Consider the following 24,117-nt stretch of genomic DNA (forward strand, 5'->3'; position numbering starts at 1 on the left):
AGTGGAAAACCTAAACAACTCCCTAAAAAAAAGGCAAACAACAGATGCCAACTGCAAGATGACCTAAGTGTCAGAATTATCAATAACTGAAAAGCAGCTATTACAACCATGATCCAAGAAGTCAGGGTTGTTGAAATGAATGGAAAGACAGAAGTTCTCAGAAAAGAAATAGGAGTTTCTTTTTTAAAGGAACAATTTTAGAATAGAAAAATTCAGTAAGTGAAATTTTAAAATTCACTATAGAGATTCATAGCATTATGGAGGTGACAGAAGGGTGAGTGAAATTGAAGATAAAAATTATAGGTATACTTTGTTTTGTTTTATTACACTTCACAGATACTGTATCTTTTATAAATTGAAGGTTTGTGGAAACGCTATGTCAAGCAACTCATTTTGGTAATTCTTACAATGTTTCAAAGTTTTTCATAATTATTATATAAGCTATGGTGATCTATGATCAATGATCTTTGATGGTACTACAAAAGTATTTTTTAATTAAGGCATGCACAATGTTTTTTAGAAATAATGTTATTGTACACTTAATAGACCACAGTATGGTATAAACATAAATTTTATATGCACTCAGTTCAGTTCAGTTCAGTTGCTCAGTCATGTCCAACTCTTTGCAACCCCATGGACTGCAGCACACCAGGCTTCCCTGTCCATTGCCAACTCCCAGAGTTTACTCAAACTCATGTCCATTGAGTCCGTGATGCCATCCAGCCATCTCATCCTCTGTCGTCCCCTTCTCCTCCTGCCTTCAATCTTTCCCAGCATCAGGGTCTTTTCAAATGAGTCAGTTCTTTGCATCAGGTGGCCAAAGTATTATATGCACTAGGAAATAGAAAATTTCTTTTGGCTGAATTTATTACAATATTTGCTTTATTGTGATGGCTTGGAACTGAACTCACACTATCTCTGTATGATATACATATATATATATCTATACATATATTCAGTTCAGTTCAGTCGCTCAGTCGTGTCTGACTCTTTGCGACCCCATGAATTGCAGCACGCCAGGCCTCTCTGTCCATCACCAACTCCCGGAGTCTACCCAAACCCATGTCCATCGAGTTGGTGATGCCATCCAACCATCTCATCCTCTGTCGTCCCCTTCTCCTCCTGCTCCCAATCCTTCCCAGCATTAGTGTCTTTTCCAATGAGTCAACTCTTCGCATGAGGTGGCCAAAGTATTGGAGTTTCAGCTTCAACATCAGTCTTCCAATGAACACCCAGGACTGATCTCCTTTAGGATGGATTGATTGGATCTCCTTGCAGTCCAAGGGACTCTCAAGAGTCTTCTCCAACACCACAGTTCAAAAGCATCAATTCTGTGGCACTCAGCTTTCTTCACTGTCCAACTTTCACATCCATACATGACCACTGGAAAAACCATAGCCTTGACTAGACGGACTTTTGTTGGCAAAGTAATGTCTCTGCTTTTAAATATGCTATCTAGGTTGGCCATAACCTTCCTTCCAAGGAGTAAGTGTCTTTTAATTTCATGGCTGCAATCACCATCAGCAGTGATTTTAGAGCCCCCAAAAATAAAGTCTGACACTGTTTCCACTGTTTCCCTATTTATTTCCCATGAAGTGATGGGACCAGATGCCATGATCTTAGTTTTCTGAACGTTGAGCTTTAAGCCAACTTTTTCACTCTCCTCTTTCACTTTCATCAAGAGGCTCTTTAGTTCTTCTTCACTTTCTGCCATAAGGGTGGTGTCATCTGCATATATACATATATATATATATATATATATATATATATATTATATACAAGCTAGAGAAGGAAAAAAGAGTGAAAAGAATTGAAATAGTCTTAGAGATCTGTAGAACAATATCAAAGGAACCAATATTCATGATACAGAAGTTCCAGAGGGAGAGGAGACAGAGACTGAAGCAGGAGGGGAAAAAAAGTGTATTTGAAGAAATAATGGTAGAAAACCTCCCAAATTTGGTGAAAAGTATAAATTTGTAGATCCAAGAAGCACAGCAAAATTCAGATGGGTAAACTTAAAGAAAATCATAGGTAGACACATCACAATCAAAGTGCTTAAAGCCAAAAGATAAAGAAACAACTTAAAAGCAGACAAAAAATTACCAAACGAATCATATAGGTGAACAAAAATTCATATGATGGCATTCAGGTCAGAAAATAGTAGAACACTTTATAATAACTAATTATTGGTTCAGATGGCTTCTAAAATATTTTCTGTGAATTGCAAACCAAATATGGTGTTTGGATATAATTGGATTTGCAACTGTACACACACAAAAAAGGAAATACTGAATAATCCACTAAAGCTTACTACCTTCTCTGCCTGAAGATTAGAGAGAAAAAGGAAAGGCCTTGCTATTTATTCTCTAGAGCAATGATTCTCAAAATGTAGTCCAATGCCCCTGGGGGAGCAAAGACTTTCAAGGGAATTTCACAAGGTCAAAACTTTTCACAATAAATTCTAAGACATTATTTACCTAAGTTGACATTTATTTGATAGTGAAAAACCAACAGTGGGTAAAACTGCTGCCCTCTTAACATGAACCAAGGCAGTGGCACCAAACTGTACTAGAAAACACTATATTCTTTCCCACTATACTCAGAGAAAAGAAGGAAAAGAAAGCAAGTTTTATTTTAAACACCTTTGATGAAGTAATAAAAATTATAAATTTTTAAATCCAGCCTCGAAGTTCAGTTCTGCAAGCAAATATGCTGCTCTCGCCATTGATGGTGAAGATGAAAATGAAGGAGATTACACCAAATAGACCTCTGCATTCTGTGCTTTCTCCTAGTCTCTCTCCACCCTGGAACATTCAAGAGCAAATCAAACCTCTATCCAGACAAGACAAAATAAAACTCACCATCTCCTGGAAAAAAAAAATCTCAACCCTTGAGTGAAAATTTTTAATACTGTGTGTGGCAAAATGGAAGGTATACGAAAAGTTCCTCTGCTATGTGCTGAAGTTTAGTGGTTGTCTCAAGGAAAAGCTTTTGTGCAATTGTTTGAGTTGCAAGCTGAACTAGCCACTTTTTCATGGAAACTATTTTTCTTGAAAGAACAACTGACATATAAACAATGATTATTCAAAATGGATATTTGGCAAACATATTCTCAAATATGAACAAAGTAGCTCTATCATTTCAAATAAAACCACTGACAGTATTTACTGCCAATGATAAAATTCAGGCTTTCAAGCAAAAAAGTAAAATGTTGTAAGACCAGCTAAAACAAACTTGACATCTTCCTAACACTTTCTGTTGGGATCAGTGGTGATATTAATAATTGTGATTTGGGAATACTGTATAGTGAAATGCATGTTTGGAAGATCTGCTTAACTCAGTGAGCTAATAATATTAATATTTTCCAAACGTCCAATGCACTTCAAAGTTATATCATAAGGTTACAATATTACATATGGGTGAAAGATTCATTCAAAGTATAAGACAGGTCAATGGTTTTCAATCTAACAGAGCCTGAAGAGTTCATTGATAAAGTTTCTGATTTCACATTGCAACTAATCTTTAAGAAATTACTACTTGTAGAATTTAAGTGTTTTATCAATGAATATCCACCATTATCTGAAAAGGCTACTAAAATACTACTCCCTTTTCCAACTACATTATCTGTGTGAGGCTAAATTTTCTTCATGTACTTTTAAACATGGAAACATACTGAATTAAAAAGTAGATATAAAAATATAGCTACCTCTTTTTAAATAAGACATATAAGTGAGAAATAATGTCACTGTTCTCACCCAATTTGTTTTAAGAAATTATTTTCCATTAAAAGTTATATTAATATACATGTATACAGACATATATATATATATATACACACACACATACATGTCTACACAATTATATATGGGTCCATGCACCACATATCAAAAACTTTTTTAGAAGAGCTCATTATTTTTTAAAATGTAAAGAGGTCATGGGTTCAAAAAGTTTGAGAATTACTGATCTTGGGAAGGTACCTGATGATCAGAATGAAAGAAATGGAGATTTCAATAGAGATAGTATAGGCACTGAGTGAACGAAGCCTCCCACCTTGGAGGATTTTTTTTTTTTTTGGACTTACTCAGATCCCAGTGGAGTAGGAAATGGCAACCCACTCCAGTATTCTTGCCTGGAAAATTCCATGAACAGAGGAGCCTGTCAGGCTACAGTTCATGGACACAAAGAGTCAGACATGACTGAGCATGCATACACATAGGCCCAAGGTCTCAAGGCAGTCCCTGAGGAAAATCCCAGAGAAAGGGAAAGGGCAGGCTCTGGAATGTTCCGGGACAAGCAGCTGGAGGAGATAAAGGGCCCAATAACCTTCCTCTGAAAAGTCACAGTCCAGTGGGAAGATGTCTAAAGTATCCAAGATCCCTGCCTCAAATGGACTGTGAGAACTGAGAGGAGTGTCCTCAAGTCCCTGCTGCTCTGTATTTCAAGAAAATTTACAGTTAGATTCACAGGATGGCAGTTATCTGTCCTTGACTCATTCTTGGCCTGCTCAGGACCCATCTGGCACCAGAGGGGAAATACAGGAAAGGATGGTTGGTTGCTGGGCTGCTAACAAATTGGTCATAGACTTGGATGAGTTTCAAAGAAATGACTGTGGCACTGTTTACAACATGGGGGACAGAGATAGTTAGGGAGTTTGGGATTGACATGTACACACTGCTATATTTAAAACAGATAACCAACAAGGTCCTACTGAATAGCACAGGGAACTCTGCTCAATTTTATGTGGCAGCCCGGATGGTAGGGGAGTTTGGGAGAGAACAGATATGTGTTCATGCATGGCTGAGTCACTCTGCTGTGCACCTGAAAGTATCACAACACTGTTAATCAGCTATGCTCCAATATAAAATGAAAAGTTAAAAAAAAAAAAAAAAGATACAACTGTGGAAGTCACCCAGAAGAAGCAGGCTTTGCTAGACCCTTCTCAGCAAAACACACACAGAATAAGATGCAGGAGAACTACAGAAACAGCATCACTTGGGCATCATTATCAAGAACCCAGTTTTATCTCCTGGTTGGAGAAAAAGGATGAGATGATGATAGAGAAGGGTGAAAATCTCCAAACACCTGTCCAGACTTGTTGCTGTTTAGATGCTAAGTCATGTCTGACTCTTTTGCAACCCTATGGACTGTAGCCCACCAGGCTCCTCTGTCCATGGGATTTTTCGGGCAAGAATCCTAGATTGGATTGCCATTTCCTTCTCCAGGGGATCTTCCCAACCTAGAGGTCAAACCTCATCTGCTGCATTGGCAGGTGGATTCCTTACCACTGAGCCACCTAGGCAGCATGTCCAGATTTGTAGATTTTACTTAAAACTAAAGGGTCAAATCTTAAGCAAGATTTTTTCAGATAAAAGTCATCTACTTGTGTGAAGATGGAAAGAAGTCATCTTAGAGAAAAACTCTGAATGTAATCAGTACAGTCCATAGGATCGCACAGAGTCAGACACAACTGAAGCAACTTAGCACATGCATGCATAATCAGTACAAGATCTAACTTTACTCAACACAAGAAAATTGCTACTGGTGAGAAATGCTGTGAATGTAATTAATGTGGAAAATATTTCAGTACTACTCCAATGCATATAGAAATACATAATGAGGAGAAACCCTAAGAGTGTAAGAACTATAGGAAGGCCTTTGATTATCACTCATCCCTTCAGATACATGTGAGAATTCACACTAGTATAGAACACTATGAACATACGCAGTGTTTTCAAGTCTTTAGCAGTAGGTTTCGGAGAAGGCAATGGCACCCCACTCCAGTACTCTTGCCTGGAAAAATCCCATGGACGGAGGGGCCTGGTGGGCTGCAGTCCATGGGGTCACTAAGAGTCAGACACGACTGAGCAACTTCATTTTCACTTTCATGCATTGGAGAAGGAAATGGCAACCCACTCCAGTGTTCTTGCCTGGAGAATTCCAGGGACGGGGGAGCCTGGTGGGCTGCCGTCTATGGGGTTGCACAGAGTTGGACACGACTGAAGCAACTTAGCAGCAGCAGCAGCAACAGTAGGTGTGTCCCTGGATGGCACAAGAGAATTCATACTGGAGACAATCCCTATAAACATTATTGATATGGAAAGGCTTCAGTGTAAATTCTACCTGCACTGCACACATAAGACTGGTGAGAAACTCTATAAAGGCCAAGATTGTGGAAAAATCTTCAGGAAGCACTTGCATTTAATGTGCACATGAGAACTCACACTGAAGAAAACCCATACTTGCAATCAATATGAAAAATTCTTCATAGTAGCTTTTCCCTTAGTGCGTACAACAGAATACAAAATGGAACTCAGAGACTGTGGGAAGGCTTTCAGTGTTACTTTATCCCTTAGTAAACATGACAAACCACATCAGAGAAAAGCCCTATGAATGTACTCCATACAGAAAGTCCTTCCACTGAAGTTCTTTGCTTACTTACCGTGCATAACAGCAAACTCAGTGGGGAGAATTCCTATGAATGCAACTAGTGTTGAAAAGCACTTATTGATCTTTCATCCCTTAGACAATCTAAGAGAATTCATATTGGACAGAAATCCCATGAATGTTACAAATGAGTAGGGGGCAATTTCTCTGCCCTTAGGTAATGGATGAGCAATCACACCAAGGAGAAATACCTTGAACGTCATCAGTGTGATTGAGCCTTCTATTTTGCACAAGATAAATGACACAACAGGAATACATAAGGAATGTGTATCCCTCATCTGTTACACTGGAGAAAATTTCTTTAATGTAATTAGCAGCTTTCTGGGTATGTGACTAGTGCAGTCACACAGGGCTCTAGGCTTGAAGTTTAATATTAGGTTGCTATCTTAAAATTCTTAACTTTATTTTTGAGCTTATTTCTTGTAAGTGAAATTGTCTGGGACAATGAGGCATGTGCTGGAAGCTTGGAAGCTCATGCAGAGTTCTTCCTCCTGCCACCTCCTGCCTCTTGGGGACAAACTCTATATGTTAATATATATAAGAGCTCTGAGATTATTTTTACAGCTAAATATTATACCAAAAGTCTCCTTTGACACTCATATGCAAAATTATGCCAAAAATGGGTGCAACTTTCTCTACAAGTACTAAAAAAATACTAAAAGAAATAAATACACATATCTGTGGACCTAGGCTAACACCTTTGATTATGTACCAATAGTACAACTACAAGATGGCTGCAGACTTAACAGATTAAAGCACTAACTTCCCAAAGCACTTAAATTGATTCAGAAACTATACTGTTAAAAACATAGCATTCTACTATTCACATTATGTACTAGAGAAGCATTTATCTAGCATAAACAGACACAAAACGACAGCAAGTGCTGGAAACAAAGCCCACATATGTCAACCCCGATCCTCATCACCACTAGAAGTAGTTTTGTCCCTCAACAACTGCTTTTCTAAAACAACAAATGTGATGGACCAACACCTCAAGGGATAACTCCAACTTAAAATCAACCCAGTTTTCACATGCTAAAATATTTGGCAAGTTCTTCCTCCTACACTGGATTCCTGTTGGTCTACCAGATTCCACCTTTCCTAGATTTCAGGAAAACAGACACACTCTTTCTTTGCCACTCACTTCCAGTTTCCCTTATTGGATACTTGGAAAACATTCCCCTTTATAGATCCTGTCCCACTTTGTTATATGCTTCTTCCTTCAACCACCAAAAGAATAAATTAAAGTTATGATTAAACTAATTTTTAACTATTTTTAAAATCAATAGGGAAAAAGCTTCTAGGGCATCTATCAAACTTGAGGAGAGGATGTCTGAACGTTAGCAAAAAAAAAAAAAAATGGCTTCAGGATCAGTATCCAAAAACCTTAATTACCCAGAAAAGGGTTAAATCTCGGTCATCTCATATATCAGAATCCTAAAATACGACTTTCCAGAAAAAAAGGACCAGACTATGGGTAAAATGCCTAGTCTCCTGAGATTATTTCAGTGCTTCACAAACTTTCAGATACAGCTGCTCCTTTTTCCTAATCTACTAGTGGCTTTTATTCTTCATATGTTCCTCACCTGGGTCTTTTTGCCAGGATTCAGTTGCTTTAAGATCCTTAAGATACAGGTACCAAGTCTCTTTGCACCTGCAGTCAGTAAAGTTGATGAAGGTACCCTGAGTCCTGAAAAGTTAAAACAATGTTAGATAAATTAATTCTGCCCTACCTGTAGCCTCTGAACTTCCAACAGTTATTTTTCTTTTCAAACAAATATTTGTATCATATTTTTCTGATTCACTGATATTGGTGCATTGTTAAGAACGTGGAAAATACAAAAAGTGCAATAAAGAAAGAAAGTGTTACATAGAAGCCTTAAAAATGAAAACATCTACTCTGAAGAAATTAGGGCAGGCGTTTTTTAGAAAGAGAAAATTAAGGGTAGGGGAAGAATGCCCGCATAAATTAAGACACCAAGGAGGCTTGCTCTTCCAGTGGTCATAAAAAGTAGGGTCTTTCAATACATAAAAGAAAGGGAAATTTTTCAGAGAAAATGGAGTAGGCAATACTTCTGCTTATTCTACCTTCCTTCTGTTCACGTTACCTGCACTGAATACATAATCGATCTCCACATGCTTCTTCCATTCCTGGAGAAAGTGTGTCTTAGAAAACCTCCATTACTGGGTCTTCTAAAAACTATTTTCAAAAATTCTTAATTTTTCCCACCTCCACAAGTGAGAGGTCATAATGGGAAGACCTGTGAATGAAGTAGGCAGAAAACTCGCCATGGAAGTTGAGCAACCCTCAGGAGTTCAGAGGTGTCCACCTGAAAACGATGGTTCCCAGGAAATGGCCTTCAGAGAGAGGACAGGGCATCCCAGAGTCACCCGGCTCACAGAGTAAGGTAACCCACATGCCTTGAGGAAAGGGGAAACCACGCCCCCAATAGCAGTGAAGCTCAGTTATTAGAAAGGTGCTTCTCCTCCCAGGAGACCCTGCGCGTTGGGGAGTTCAGCAAACGTCGGCCAATGAGAGCAGCTTTCCCCTGGTCCCGCCCCTGCTGTGTTCCAGCCCTTTGCCCCGAGGTGGGAAGGAGGAGGCTCTTCAGAGCTCAGCGCCGGAGTTATAAAGAAATTTGGTAACTGCTAGGAAAGAGCACATGCGGCGAGGGATATCAGGAGCAAAAAACAGACGAATAGTTAAAAGGTGAAAGGCCAAAGAGCGAAAGAAACAAAGAACAAAGGTTGCTTTCTGTGAGGCTAGGGAGAGGAACTAGCTGGCCAAGTGGAGCGCTGAGGAGACTCCTGAGGTGAGAAAGAATTGTTTATCAAAGGACTAGGCAGAGCAGAGAAAAGGAACCAAGGCATAAAGCCAGAATGAATGGCTGGGCAGAGCCAGGAGAAAACCTTTCCGCAACTCTTAGAAATTTCTGAATAACTAACGAAAATAGCCTTTTCTTTCCTGCCTTTTGATGTTCTTTCCGTCTATAGCAGTAGTCCCTGACCTTTTTGGCACCAGGGATTGGTTTTGTGGAAGACACGTTTTCCAAGACTGGCGTTGGGGGAGGGGGTGGTTTGGGATGATTCAAGTGCATTACATTTATTGTGCACTTTATTTCTATTATTATTTCAGCCCTACCTCAGATCATCAGGCATTAGATCCTGAAGGCTGGGGACCACTGCTCTACAGGCTCCCCATTTAGCTTGCTCATAGTGGCCTTGAGCACAAAGGTGTTCTCCTTACTTCATTTTCCTGCTCATCGACAAGTTTTGACTAGCTATGTCATTAAAATTAACTCCCAGTATTACCGCTAATTTACACCTTTGAAAATGTATAAGTGACAAACAAGATACTTGTACATATAAATATTTTCAGGAGAATTTGTTTTTGTTTTTCTCACGCGTGCGTGCTAAGTCGCTTCAGTTGTGTCTGATTCTTTGTGACCCCATGGTCTGTAGCCTGCCAGGCTTTTCTGTCCATGAGATTTTCTAGGCAAGAATACTGGAGTGGGTTGCCATGCCCTCCTCCAGGGGATCTTCCCAACCCAGGAATGGAACCAGGAATTAATGCTCAAACATTGGCTGTGCATACTAAAATCACTTGAAGAGCTTGTTAGAAAAACAGATTTCTGGGTCCTACTCCAAACTTTCTGATTTAGTACGTTTAGGGTGAGGCCCCAAAATTTGTGTTTTGTTTGTTTTTATATAATTAATATATAGCACTATAATAGTTTCAGGTGTACAACATAATGATTTGATACTTGTATATATATTGTGAAATGATCACACAGACTCTGGTTACCATCTATATATAGTTACAAAACTTTTTTCTTATGAGAACTTTTAAGATCTAATCTTAGCATCTTTCAAATAGGCAGTATAGTGTTATTAACTCTATTCAGCATGTTGTACATTACATCCCCAGGACTTAGACATTTTATAATTGGAAATTTGCACCTTTGAGCCCCTTCACTTATTTCACACAGCCCCATTCCCCACTTCTGGCAAGCACAGATCTGTTCTCTGTATCTATGAGCTAGTACTTTTTTTTTAGACTCTACAGATGAGTGAGATCATATGGTGTTTATATTTCTGTCTGACTTACTTCACCTAGCATAAAGTCCTCCACATCTATCCTTGTTGTTGCAAATGGCAATATTTCATTCTTTTTTATGGCTGAGTAATATTCCAGTAGTATTTCAGTGAATGTGTATCTCACATCTTCTTTATCTATTGATAAAGAATGTGTAGCTCACATCTTCTTTTCTTCCATATCTTGGCTATTGTAAATAAAGCTGTGATGAAATTAGGGGTGCATATCTTCTCTAATTAGTGTTTTTGTTTTCTTCAGATAAATACATAGGAGTGGGGTTGCTGGAATGTATGGTAGTTCTATTTTTAATTTTTTTGAGGAACCTTCATAGTATTTCCCACAGTGGCCAAACCAATTTCATTTCCACCATCTGTACCTACAGACTCCCATTTCTCCACATCCTTGCCAATACTTGTTATTTTTTGTGTTTCTGACAGTAGCCATTCTGACAGATGTAATGGCTCATTGTAGTTCTGAGTTGTATTTCCCCGATGATTAGAGATACTGGGCTTCTTTTCTGTACCTGTTAGCTACCTTTACATCTTAATAATATGCATTTTTAATAAATTCCCAGCTGATACTGTTGCTGTTGTTCTGGGGACCACATTTTGAGAACTACTGCTAGCATATTTAATAGGTAGAATTTACTGAATTTCAGGCATTCTACTAAATGCGGGATTTATTCTATGTGCAATTCTTTATCAAAACTATAATAGATGGGGTTAATATTTCTCTAACAGGAGAGGAACCCTGACTTTGAATGATGAATGATATTGTTCATGCTCAGAGAAGGCTACTGAAGTTTACAAAAAACATACCTATCCACCTTCAGACCAGCCACCAGCTTCACATTCTTCTTTGACCTGAACAAGTAGGCACAGGACACTATTGACCTGTGGTTTAAAATACTTGTGCTGATAAAGACAGGCATATAGGCCACTGGAACAGAATAGAGAGCCCAGAAACAAACTCTCCCATATACAGTCAAATTGTGCCAAGATCATTGAATAGAGAAGGGTAGTCTTAATAGGTAGTGCTGGGAACACTGTATATCTACATGCAAAAGAATAAAGGTGGACCCTTACTTAACATTATGCACAAAAATTAATTCAAAATGGATCAAGGCCCTAAATATAAGGCCAAAATAATAAAATTCTTAGAAGAAAACATAAGACAAAAGCTTCATGACATTGGACTTGGTAATGACTCTTTTGGATATGACATCAAAGGCATGGGTAACGAAAAGAATAGACAAACTGGACTTCATGAAAATGTTTAAAATTTGTACATCAGAGAACTATCCACAGAGTAAGAAGGCAACCCACAAAATGGGAGAATAGGAGAAAATATTTTCAAATCATATATTTGATAAAGGACCAATATCCAGAATACACAGAGAACTCCTAAAATTCAACAATAAAAAAGCAAACAGCCTGATTCAAAAATTGGCAAAGGATTTGAATACACATTTCTTCATAGACCATGTACAAATGGCCAATAAGCACGTGAAAAAATGGTGAACATGACTAATCACTGGGGAAATGCATATCAAAACTGTGAGAAACCACCTCACACCTATTAGTATGGCTACTGCTGAAAACAAACAAAAAACAGAAAACAAATGGTGGCAAGAATGTGGAGAAATTGGAGCCCTTCTACTCTGTTAGTGGGAAAATAAGATAATACAGCTGCTGTGGAAAACAGCATGGTGGTTCTTCAAAAGATTAAAAATAAAATTACCATATGATCCAGCAATTCCACTTCTGCACATATATCCAAAAGAATTGAAAGCAGGGTCTCAAAGAGATATTTATATACCCATGATCATAGTAGCATTATTCACAATAGCTTAAGCATGGAAGCAATCCAAATGTCCAACAAAGAAAGTACTATATGATTCCACTTATATGAGGTACTTCAGTTCAGTTCAGTAGCTCAGTCGTGTCCGACTCTTTGCGATCCCATGAATCGCAGCACACCAGGCCTCCCTGTCCATCACCAACTCCCGGAGTTTACCCAAACCCATGTCCATCAAGTCGGTGATGCCATCCAACCATCTCATCCTCTGTCGTCCCCTTCTCCTACCGCCCCCAATCCTTCCCAGCATTTGGGTCTTTTCCAGTGAGTCAACTCTTCACATGAGGTGGCCAAAGTATTGCAGTTTCAGCTTCAACATCAGTCCTTCCAATGAACACCCAGGACTGATCTCCTTTAGGATGGACTGGTTGGATCTGCTTGCAGTCCAAGGGACTCTCAAGAGTCTTCTCCAACACCACAGTTCAAAAGCATCAATTCTTCAGCGCTCAGCTTTCTTCACCATCCAACTCTCACATCCATACATGACCACTGGAAAAACCATAGCCTTGACTAGATGGACCTTTGTTGGCAAAGTAATGTCTCTGCTTTTAAATATGCTATCTAGGTTGGCCATAACCTTCCTTCCAAGGAGTAAGCGTCTTTTAATTTCATGGATGCAATCACCATCAGCAGTGATTTTGGAGCCCAAAAAAAATAAAGTCTGACACTGTTTCCACTGTTTCCCCATCTATTTCCCATGAAGTGATGGGACTTAGAGTAGTCAAAATCATAGAGACAGGAATTAGAATGGTTGTTGCCAGGGGTGAGCAAGAGAAGAGAATAGGGAGTTATTGTTTAATAGGTATAGAGTTTCAGTTTTATAAGATAAAAAAGTTAGGGGCTGGATGGTGCTGATGGCTGAATGAATGTATGTACCACAACTCAACTGTATACTTAAAAATGGTTAAGATGGTAAAATTTATGTTATGTGTATTTTAACATACTAAAAAACATTTGTTTACATACCTTTGCTGAACTGTGTTCCCTAGGGGAATAGCTTTAGGCACATAATTTCACCTCTCCGGGCCTAGGTATCCTCAAAATGGGCAGATTGGACTACAGCAGTGAGACCATCAAGAACCATAACTTCTTGCTGTTTTTCCTTCTTTGAGCTCATGCTTTGAAAGGTTTTTGCCTTGTAAGGTACATACCATATTTATTAAGAAACTGTTTGTTTGTTTTCTATTTCTTACTAATTAAAGAAATTTTTGTTTCTGATTAACTTAAGATATACATGATTGCCACCCTGAGTTGGTATGTCAGCCAAAAGCAAAGAAACAAGATTTTATTTAGCATTCACAGACTTAGGTAGCTATGTGACTTCTTTTAAAACAAAAAAAAAACCTTGAAATATTGAAAATTGTTTATGAATTCCTACAGGTTTGGAGACCACAGGCTTGACATACCATAAATGATTGGCTTTCAAGGTTCTTCCTAATACTATGATTCTTTAAAGGTATGGCTTGCTACAGGCTTAGTGCTGACATAAGGTTATGGAAACTTGTACTAAATCAATTATAATTGGCTTGAGTCTATAGGATAATTCCGTTAATATCTCTGTTTCTTCACTTTAGCCCAGAGTTGAAATAGGAGTGAGAAGTGAAAATAGAGTTCAGAAAAAGTAAATTCAGTTTATATGCTTGGGATCTGGAGCCCTATTCAAGAGTCAGAACACAAACTATGTGATCTTTGAGGCCAGATTCTTGGATCTCTATCATGTGTATTAAATGGTCACTGCACTTGAACCAGATACATTTTTCTAAACATTTTCTAATACATTTTTAAAAATTAATTATAATTAATTGTACAAAGGCTGAGATGGTTGGATGGCATCACTGACTCAATGGACATGAGTTTGAGTAAACTCTGGGAGCTGGTGATGGACAGCAAGGCCTAGCATGCTGCAGTCCATGTCACAAAGAGTCGGACATGACTGAGCAACTGAACTGAACTGAACTGAAGTATAAAGAGTTATCAAATAGTTCTGAAAGAGTTAATATAAAAATAGTGACTCTCTACTCCTCTTTGCTTCCCCAACTCTTCCTCCTCAAAGGCAATAACTTCTGACTCCTTTTCTAGCTGTGTCTTCCAGCTTTTATACATCTACACTTACTTATCTCCAAATTTCCAATCTTGTTAATTCATTTATTTTTGACATTGTCCTTTAAGGTCCTAATATGGTGGACAGAAATGGTAGAAAGGATTTAGCTCTCATGTGCTTCCATCTTCTTTGGCTTTTTTTCCCCTATCCTTCCAGTAGAGCTATGGTATAGTTTACTTATTAAGTCAATATTCAGTATTTACATGATTATTATCTGTCCTGATAGTTCTGTCAGATTATTGTAATGTACTTGGATTATACACTTACATCTTTCCCTAAAGTTAATAATTGCTTTGCTTTTTTTCACAGTTTTTATATAATTTTTCATTTACTAATTGCTATTTCTTCTCATATCTTCTCATATCTTCCAATGATATCTCACTATAATTTCCCATAAGAGCAATTTCATCAGCTAATATATTAATTCCAGTGTGAGTGTGTGTGTGTTTGTGTGTGCGTGCACACATGTGTGGTTATGGAGGACTGAGAAAGAGAGACAGATAAACAGACAGGCTCTTCTAAGAGATTCATTCTGCCCTGATTGCTTTTTGGTCTTGCTCTGCAATGATGATCCCAGGACTTCCTTCACTGCCATCCTAGGAATTCCCTTTGGCTTTCTTCTGATTTGGATTCCCTATTTCCTGGATCTCATGCCTTCATCTTTTTTGGTGGCATACACTTACCAGTAGCTTTGTGAAGATTAAAAATGGAATAATGACAGTGAATAGGCATGACAGCCCTTAATATGCATTTTTTGAGTTGCACTGCTCTAATCTGGTACATAATTCTCATCTTAGAGTATTTCTTCATCATAGGAGATTTCTTTCATCTCTCTGTCTCCAGATGTCTTCTGCATCCCATATCGTCCTCTCAATTTATTCTCTCTCTCTTTTTTTGGAGTAAACTGTCCTCTAGTGTCTTCTGAGGAAAAGTACAAGGAAGATAAATGTAATAACTTGCATGTTAAAAATGTGTTTATTCTACTCTCACATTTAATTGGTAGTTTCAGTGGGTATAGTATTCTAGGTTGGAAATTCTTTTTTCCCTTGGTATTTACCCATTGTTTTCTAGATTCTGGAATTACTCTTGAGAAGTACAAAACCATTTTGACTTATGATCCTTTTTATCTTATTACTTTTATCTATCTTTGTATTCTATGTTTCTATTTGTCTATCTGGAAGCTTAACGGAATTTTCTTTGTCCCAGTGTACTATAATTCTACAGTAGTGTAATTCAGTGTTTTTTTTTAATTTTCTTTATCATATAAGCATTTTGAGCCTTTCAATCTGAAAATTCATGCAGTGTAAGAAATTTTTCAGTTCTAAGAAAAAACCTTTTTAGTTATCATGGTAATGTTTTTTTCCATGATAGCCTTTTTTATTCTTTGCCTTATTTCCTGGGAGATATCTTAAACTTTATTTTCTAATTCTCCTATTGAAATTTTTATATATGTTATATTTAATTCTAACAGTCCTTTCTTTGTTTTCTAAATATTCCTTTTTATACTTTCTTCCCAGATGCATTTTATCTCTTTAGGTGTTGACTTTTGATTTTCTTCTCTCTACATATTGCATGTTTCTCCATGTTGCCCTTTCATTCTATTAGTTTGATTTGGTCTTCCTCTTTTTGAAAGTTTCCCCCATTTGCCTGGTAATACGTTGTTGCCTGTCCATATTTAGAATAGAAGAAGACTAAAATATGGATGAAATTCCAAGTACTTTGGTTGAACTTGTCAACTTTGAGCTTTTTTATTGTTTAATTTGGTTAGGAAGGGCTTCCCTGGTAGCTCATATGGTAGAGTCTGCCTGTAATGCAGGGGACCCAGATTCAATCCCTAGGTCGGAAAGATCCCTTGGAGAAGGGAATGGCAACCCACTCCAGTATTCTTGCCTGGAGAATTCCATAGACAGAGGATCAGTGGGCTACAATCCATGGGGTCACAAAGCTCTGGACACTACTGAGTGACTAACACTTGATTAGAAAGCCCTGATGTCAATATGTTTAGGCCTTTCCTCTTAGGTTAATCTGATTCCTCAGAGAAGACTCTTCCAGTTTTCTACCTGGAGACTTAAGACCTAACTGCCAGCATCTAGGAGTTAAGTGAGGAAAGAGATCTGGGCATCTTATTTAGGAAGCTTATGTTTCCTTAATCCCCCTATTTCGGGTATAATAGTGATGCTTTCAAGTAGACATAGTATGTCTGAGACTAAAGTACTACTTCTCTCCAAGGAATAAACTCCCAGTTTTCTGCCATGGTGTATGAGAGATGGTCTCACACAGTATGCATTGGGAGAAGGAATGAAAGGATTGAAAAGGTTTTAAAGTAGCTTTCAACCAGTTCTACCTTTTGTTCCCAGTTCCAGATGATTTTGCGTTACACATCAGTTTATTCTCAGCCCTGCCTAGCTACTAATTTGGAATTTATATTTCTTAACTCTGCAAAATCAGATACCACACATCTGTATACTGTCAGTTTCCAAAATATATTGTTCCTGATGTTTTATTTTTTATTTATTCTGTAGGTCTGTGTCTTTAAAAAAAAAAAACCTGTGTTATAGTTTTTGCAAGGTTTAGAGGAGAGAGCAAAATTGGATGTTTGTGTTCAAACTACAGTCTTCTGGCTCCCATGAATTTTGACCTTTCTCATTGGCCTCACTAACAATATGTAGAATACCAGTTCAACAAGAGCAAATGGCCGGTTGGCCAAATTATCAATTCACCAAATCATCATTTTGAATAAATTTACCTCTTTAACTATGTAATACTATTTAAAAGCGTTTTGAAAACTATTTCTTGCCTAACAGCATTTTAAATACTGTTTTGTTTTCTTTACCCCATCTCTTTCTACTATGAGGGGCATATAAAGGAAAAGATTAGAGATCATAAAAATAAAAGAGTAAAAAGAATGTATTCTGGAATGTGAGGAATTCTTGTGATTTTGGCATCTTGTTATGTTAATCTTACTTATCCCCAGGGAGCAGTAACTCTCCATCAGCTGTACTTCTTGATAATGTAGAAAAATTTAATGATTTGCTTCTAAATACCAAGAGTTTTTCTAGCTTCTGGTTTTATATATAGGAATAAAAATTGTTTTTGATCCATACCAAAAAAAAAAGAAAATATTTCTCATGAATATATTTTAGTAATTACATAATTAATGATTATAATTATTGCATAATTAATAATATAATAATATAAATATTATAATGAATAATTATATCTCTTTGTTAGGGTAAAAGTATATGTTGAAAATTTTTCATTCATTGAATATTAATGTTTTTATTATTATATAATTAATGTCAAATTCTTTGGGCAGAAATCCTTATTTTTTATGTATTTTTAAGTTCTTGTTTAAGAAGTCTTTCTCAGCAGATTATTTCGTAATTGATACTAGTTACAATAAGCTATCTTTGCTTAGATAGCTAGCTTGCTATCTAAGCAAAAAGAAAAGTTCAACCAGAAAGGAAATAACTTTGCCAGCTGTTGTATTTCTTCTTCATTTGATTTTTTCTGTGATGAAGTTCTGATGAATCCTAGTCTAGAAAATTCTGTTCCCTATATATGCAAAATGAAATTCAAGCTCCTTCTTTGACCTACACTCTCTACATGAACTGTCCTCTGGTGTCCTCTGGATACCTGTACCACTTGTCTCTTCTTTGCTCACCCTACTCCAGTCACACTAGTCTTCTCTTCCTTGAACTTGCCAAACTTATTCCCACATTAACACTTGGCATTTTTTGTTCTTTCTGCTTGTAATCCTCTGTTCCAAAATCTTCATATTTGCTCCTTCACATCATTCTTGTCTCAAGTCATTCCCTGACTACCCAAAATAAAGTAGTATAGCATTTATTGTTATCTGAATAATATCCTACTTGTTTACTTATTGATTTGGTAGTTAACTTCCCCTTCCTCTAGAATCTACAATCCATGAGAGCAAGGGACATGTCTGTTATCTCCATTGCTGCACCTCCTGCATCTAGAATAGTGTCTGGGGAATAGTAGATACCCAATAAATATAAGGCTGAATGTCAAATGTTTAAAGTTCTAGAGAATACAGTGGTCTAGAAGCCCCATGATTGATGGATAAAGGAGGGAACCCATTAAATATGACAGCATGTGAGGACTTTAAGTATAACTTTCTTTCAGAAAGAATGGAGAAGCAAAATTTTCAATCAGAATCAAGAGGGCCTCAAGCAGGAGACCTGTTGAAATATTATTTCACTGGATAATGATCTTTGCTGGCTTTTTTTCATTAAGCAAGAGCTGACTTCAATTTGGTATAAATCAGAGTGACTGACCTGTTGAAAAAGAATTACAAGCATTTACTAGAAATAATTGAGCAGTGATTTATCATTAATGGAAGTCCATGCCAATACAAAGTCTCTGCCCCTTCTGCTCACTCCTGTCTTTCCTTTAAGAAAAACTTTTCACCTTCCATTCGGCTTTCATCTCTTTTGCTTGTTGCCTACTCTTTTCCTTTTAACTAGACCCCTTTCCATCACTTACACAATAACTACTGATACTTGGGTTATAGAGACTTGGTTTCTCTGTCAAACGGCACAGGAGTCAGAAACTATTACCACATTCCTCAAGTATTAAATCTCAGGTTTGTTTACTTATCTTTGTACATTTAAAAATTTCTCTAGATTTTTGCCTTTCTACTATTAATATTTGAAAAAATCTAGCTATGGAAAGAAAATATGAGAAATTTTTAAATAGGATGCAATCCCCAAGATTGTGGGGAGGTCTCATTTGGGGGAATGAGTGGTAAATCTTGTAGGATAGTACTAACCTGGTACTTTAATATGGATCTTCCTTCTGAAATTTCATTGGGTCTGTTCATGACTGACCTTATCCTAGACTCAGAAGTAAGGAAAAGTGACAGAATGAGAATCGTTCATTAGTTGAGTCAGTGTCTAAAAACTCCTAGTATAGGACTTTCCTGTAAATTCTGAGTTACCAGTGTTGCTCAGGCTCAAGCCTTGAATGAAGGCTCCCTCTTTCCCCTGGTCCCCAACTCTAAATTTTGGAACCTATACTCCAAGTTGTGCTTGCAAAGAGAAAAAAAGATAGTGTGGCTCCCCAAGAAGAGCCCTAAGTCCACCTATGCATTTACCTCTATATGGAAGAGAATATTAATAAGGGTAGCTTCCCCCTAGGGACTAAGGTCAGCAGAAGCAAAAAAGCAAGAGGGTGCTGGTGTGTGTGTGTGTGTGTGTGTGTGTGTGTGTGTGTGTGTGTTTAGTCACTAAGTCATGTCTAACTCTTTGCAGCCCATGGACTGTAGCCCACCAGGCTCCTCTTGTCCATGGAATTTTTCAGGTGAGACTACTGGAGTGGGTTGCCATTTTCCTCCTTCAGGGGATCTTCCTGACCCAGGGATCAAACCTGTGTTTCTTATGTCTCCTCCTGTCTTAGCAGGCAGATTCCTTACCACAAGTCCCATCTAGGTCTTTAGAGCTTATATTATTTCCATGGTTTCTAAAGCTTCATGCATAAACATGAAAACAGGCTTTTTTTTCACAGATGATGAATACACAGTCCATTTGACTATCATATGATAAAAACATTGCTGATAAAATCCTTACTATCATTATAAAAGAAACTTTCAATAATAACATCCATGTAATGGAGAAAATATATAATAGAAAGGAAAGGTAATCAAGATCCCTGAAAACTAAATCATGAAGTAGGGCTGGTGAGTTGATATATCTCTATATTAGGACTGTGAAACTGCATTGTTTGCCTTGTCAGCTGAAAGCAAACTACTTCTGGTGGTCTTGACTAACAGTTATCAAAAAAAAAGCATTTGCCAGAGCAATATCTGTATACCAGGTGTCAGAGGATGTGTTATTTTGGTCAAGCATTGAAACCACATTTGGTACAGCAGCTGCAATTGTAGTCACCTCCTGGTTAGGCTTATGATAATCCACTCTTGTTCTCCAAGACCCATCTACATTTCTGCACAGATCACATAGGTGAGTTTAATGGGGATGTAGTGGGACTCACCACTCCTCCATCCTTCAAGCCCTTGATGGTGGCACTAATCTTTGCAATCCCTCCAGAAGTGTGGTATTGCTTTGAGTTTACTATTTTCCTAGAAAGAGGCAGTTCTAGTAGCTTCCGCTTTGCCTTTCCCACCATGATAGCCCTCACTCTGTAAGTCAGGGAACTAATGTGGAGATTCTGCCAACTGCTAAGCATGTGTTCTTGAAATGGAGAAATAACCACAGGGTAGGTTTGGTGACCCACTATGCCCTTTCTGAGATGGATCCGAGTTGAAGCTTAATTGACCACCTAATCTGTATAAGCCCCTATTCTGACTGGTGGACCACAGTGATGTTTTGGGTCTCCTAGAATTTGTGTCAGTTCAGAGTCAGTGTCCAGTAGTGCCTGAAAGTGATTATTTCATTTTCTCCAGTGCACAGTAACTCTAGTTAAAGAGATATATCTCAAGAGGTTTATTACGAAGAATTGGCTAATACAATTATGAAAGTTGTGAAATCCCACAATCTGCCATCTACAAGCTGGAGGCCCAGGAAAGTTGGTGGTATAGTTCTAGTGCAAATCCAAAGCCTGAGAACTGGGACACCAATGATGTAAGTCCCAGGATAAAGGCAGAAGAAAACCAATCCCAAACCTCAAGCAGAGAGCACAAATTCTCCTTTTCTCTACCTTTTTATTCTTTTCAGGCCTTCAACAGACTGAATGATGCCCACCCACATTGGAAAACAGCGTGTTTTACTCAGCATACTTACTCCAATGGTAATCTCTTCTGGAAACACCCTCACGGACACACCTAGAAATAACACTTAACCAAGTATCTGTGTATCTTTGGCCTAGTCAAACTGATACATAAAATTAACTATCACATTTCCATTGCCCCCTATTACCCTGTTAGCTCAGGTTACCATAGCAAGCCTCTCTCAGTCAGACGTTTCAGGGTAAAATGTAGGCACACATTTAGGAACATGTAAATGTAACAACAGCCCCCCCCAAAAAAATTTGCTGGCAGCATCATCAATTCTACTATTCTGTGAGCATCCAGTCAGGTATATACATGCCCGCTTCCCCTTTCTAAATAGAGCCCCCAGAACCAACTGACCTCCCTCCTCACTTGTCTTGGGATAGTGATGGAAGCTGCTGTGTCCTCTGTGAGAAAGAAGCTGCTTAGGGTGAGAAGAGCTGGAGGAGGGACTAGAGAAAGCAACCTCAGGCTTGGGATGTTCTGCCACGTCTCCCTCCAATTTTTTTTTAATACTATTTGTCTAAATTCAAGGTAATAGCAGAAAGCAGAGTATAAATTTTTGAGGCTGGGAGTAGGAGCTGGGAGCACAGATCTGCTCCTAATTTGTATATCCAAGTCCAATTTAGAAGATACACAAGGATCTCTCTGGTTCAGATGCCTTGCTCTAGATCATGTTAAAAAGTTTTCATTGTTGTGGCTGATTCATGTTGATATATGGCAGAAACCAACACAATATTATAAAGCAATTATCCTTCAATTAAAAATAAGGTTTTGGTGCCGCCGCTGGAGCCTAGGAGGTGGTGCATTGGTGGCAGGAAGCGAGCTGCGCTGAGGTCGTAGAGGAACCAGCAGGTGACCTGCAGGATGAATCACAAGAAAAGAAGCGCATCCTGAGGTAAGCGGAATGTCCAGCCTGAGCTGAAGGACTCTCTGGACTGGACCCAGCTCAACTACTGCGAGAGCTTCCCACTCAACCTAGAGGCCGTGGTGGACAATGTGGAAAGAACAGATGCTTTACGGCTGTTGGTGGAAGAATTTGTGGAGCGATGTGAAAGACCATACAAGCCCATGGTTCTGCTGAATGCCCAAGAGGGCCAGTCCATGCAGAAGTGGACTCTGGAGCGCCTCAAAAGGAAATACCGGAACCAGAAGTTCAAGTGTGGCGAGGACAACGACGGGTACTCGGTGAAGATGAAGATGGAATACTACATCGAGTACATGGAGAGCACTCATAATGACAGCCCCCTTTACATCTTTGACAGCAGCTACAGGGAACACCCCCAAAGAAGGAAACTTTTAGAAGACTACAAGGTCCCCAAGTTTTTTACCAATGACCTTTTGCAGTATGCAAGGGAGAAGAGCAGGCCCCCTTACAGGTGGTTTGTGATGGGGCCACCATGCTCTGGAACGGGAATCCACATCGACCCTCTGGGAACCAGTGGCTGGAATGCCTTAGTTCAGGGCCACAAGCGCTGGTGCCTGTTCCCTATCAGCACGCCCAGAGAACTCATCAAGGTGACCCATGAAGAAGGAGGGAACCAGCAAGATGAAGCTATTACCTGGTTTAACATCATCTATCCCCAGATGCAGCTTCCAACCTGGCCACCCGAATTCAAACCCCTGGACATTTTACAAAAACCTTACAAAAACTCTCTTTGTACCAGGAGGCTGGTGACTTAGCAACTGAACAACAACAATGAAGAGGTAGAGGATGGAGGTTAGAATGTTGAAAGAAGGTGAAAGTCGTTCAGTTGTATCTGACTCTCTGCAACCCTATGGACTATACAGTCCATGAAATTCTCCAGGCCAGAATACTGGAGTGGGTAGCCTTTCCCTTCTCCAGCGGACCTTCCCAACCCAGGGATTGAACCCAGATCTCCTTCATTGCAGCCAGATTCCTTACCAGCTGAGCCACAAGGGAAGACCGAGAATACTGGAGTGGGTAGCCTATCCCTTCTCCAGGGGATCTTCCCATCCCAGGAATCGAACCAGGATCTCCTGCATTGCAGGCAGATTTTTTACCAACTGAGCTATCAGGGAAGATTACTTTGATGAAGCAAAGTAAAAGGCCCAGGTGATAAGGAACAGCCTCTCGACAACTTCTAGGGAAGAACTAAGGCCTCAGTCCAAACATTCAAACATTCATGACACTAAATAAATATCCAGTGTTCTAGATAGCTTCCTTTACCCTTATAAATCTATTCCTCACCCTGCTCAGTGCCCAGAGGATGATGTGTATGGTCCCCCATCATAAGCTTTCTTGCCCTCTGGTTTCCATTTGGGTTCTACCATTTGACTAGAGATGAGAGACAGAACAGAGAGTAAAGTCTGGGTGTTTATTCTTCCAGCAACCTCTCTGTGAATGTGACCTTATTTGAAAATAGGGTCTTAGCAGATATAATGAAGTTAAGATGAGGTCATACTGGATAAGGGTGGACCCTTATCTAATGACTAGTGTCCTTATAAGAAGGGGGAGATTCGGACACAGACACAGTGAAAAGCCCATGTGATGACGGAGTAACATGTCTAACAAGCCAAAGAATGCCAGGGATTGCCAGCAGCCACCAGAAGGAGAGCTGTATGGAACAGATTCTCCCTCAGAGCCTCCAGAAAGAACCAAACCTGCCAACACCTTGCTTTTGGACTTCTAGTCTCCAGAACTGTGAGGTAATACGTTTCTGTTGCCTTAAACTACCTAGTCTGTGGTAATTTGTTATGACAGCTCTAAGAAACTGATACATTGATCAGTCATTTTTCTTTGGTGTTATGTTAGACAATCATAACTCTGTGCTCAATGGCTCCATTACCATTTTAATATGTTTTTCCTGATTATGATAGTGATACATACTATTGAAACTATAGAAAAGTTTA

At 38.7% G+C, this 24,117-nt stretch overlaps 1 long non-coding RNA gene and 2 pseudogenes across 2 annotated transcripts in view; 2 read left to right on the top strand and 1 right to left on the bottom strand.

Annotated features, from left to right (window-relative positions):
* The window catches only part of LOC145545195 (uncharacterized), a 33,969-nt gene extending 25,020 nt beyond the window's left edge, over window positions 1–8,949 (bottom strand). Inside the window, exons 1-2 of the long non-coding RNA XR_014081939.1 lie at window positions 8,775–8,949; window positions 8,031–8,134 (exon numbers count right to left, since the gene is read on the bottom strand). This is a non-coding gene — a long non-coding RNA (uncharacterized LOC145545195). The remainder of the gene's footprint in view (window positions 1–8,030; window positions 8,135–8,774) is intronic.
* LOC145545177 (olfactory receptor 10AD1-like) overlaps window positions 8,551–24,117 on the top strand; it is a 47,071-nt pseudogene continuing 31,504 nt past the window's right edge. Inside the window, exon 1 of the transcript XR_014081929.1 lies at window positions 8,551–8,847. The product of XR_014081929.1 is annotated as an olfactory receptor 10AD1-like (transcript). The remainder of the gene's footprint in view (window positions 8,848–24,117) is intronic.
* Window positions 22,052–22,921, top strand: LOC145545190 (bifunctional arginine demethylase and lysyl-hydroxylase JMJD6 pseudogene; annotated as a pseudogene).

This window comes from Giraffa tippelskirchi, chromosome 4 (genome assembly GCF_054371585.1).
Source record: "Giraffa tippelskirchi isolate mGirTip1 chromosome 4, T2T-mGirTip1v1.2.pri, whole genome shotgun sequence".
Lineage (NCBI taxonomy): Eukaryota > Metazoa > Chordata > Mammalia > Artiodactyla > Giraffidae > Giraffa > Giraffa tippelskirchi.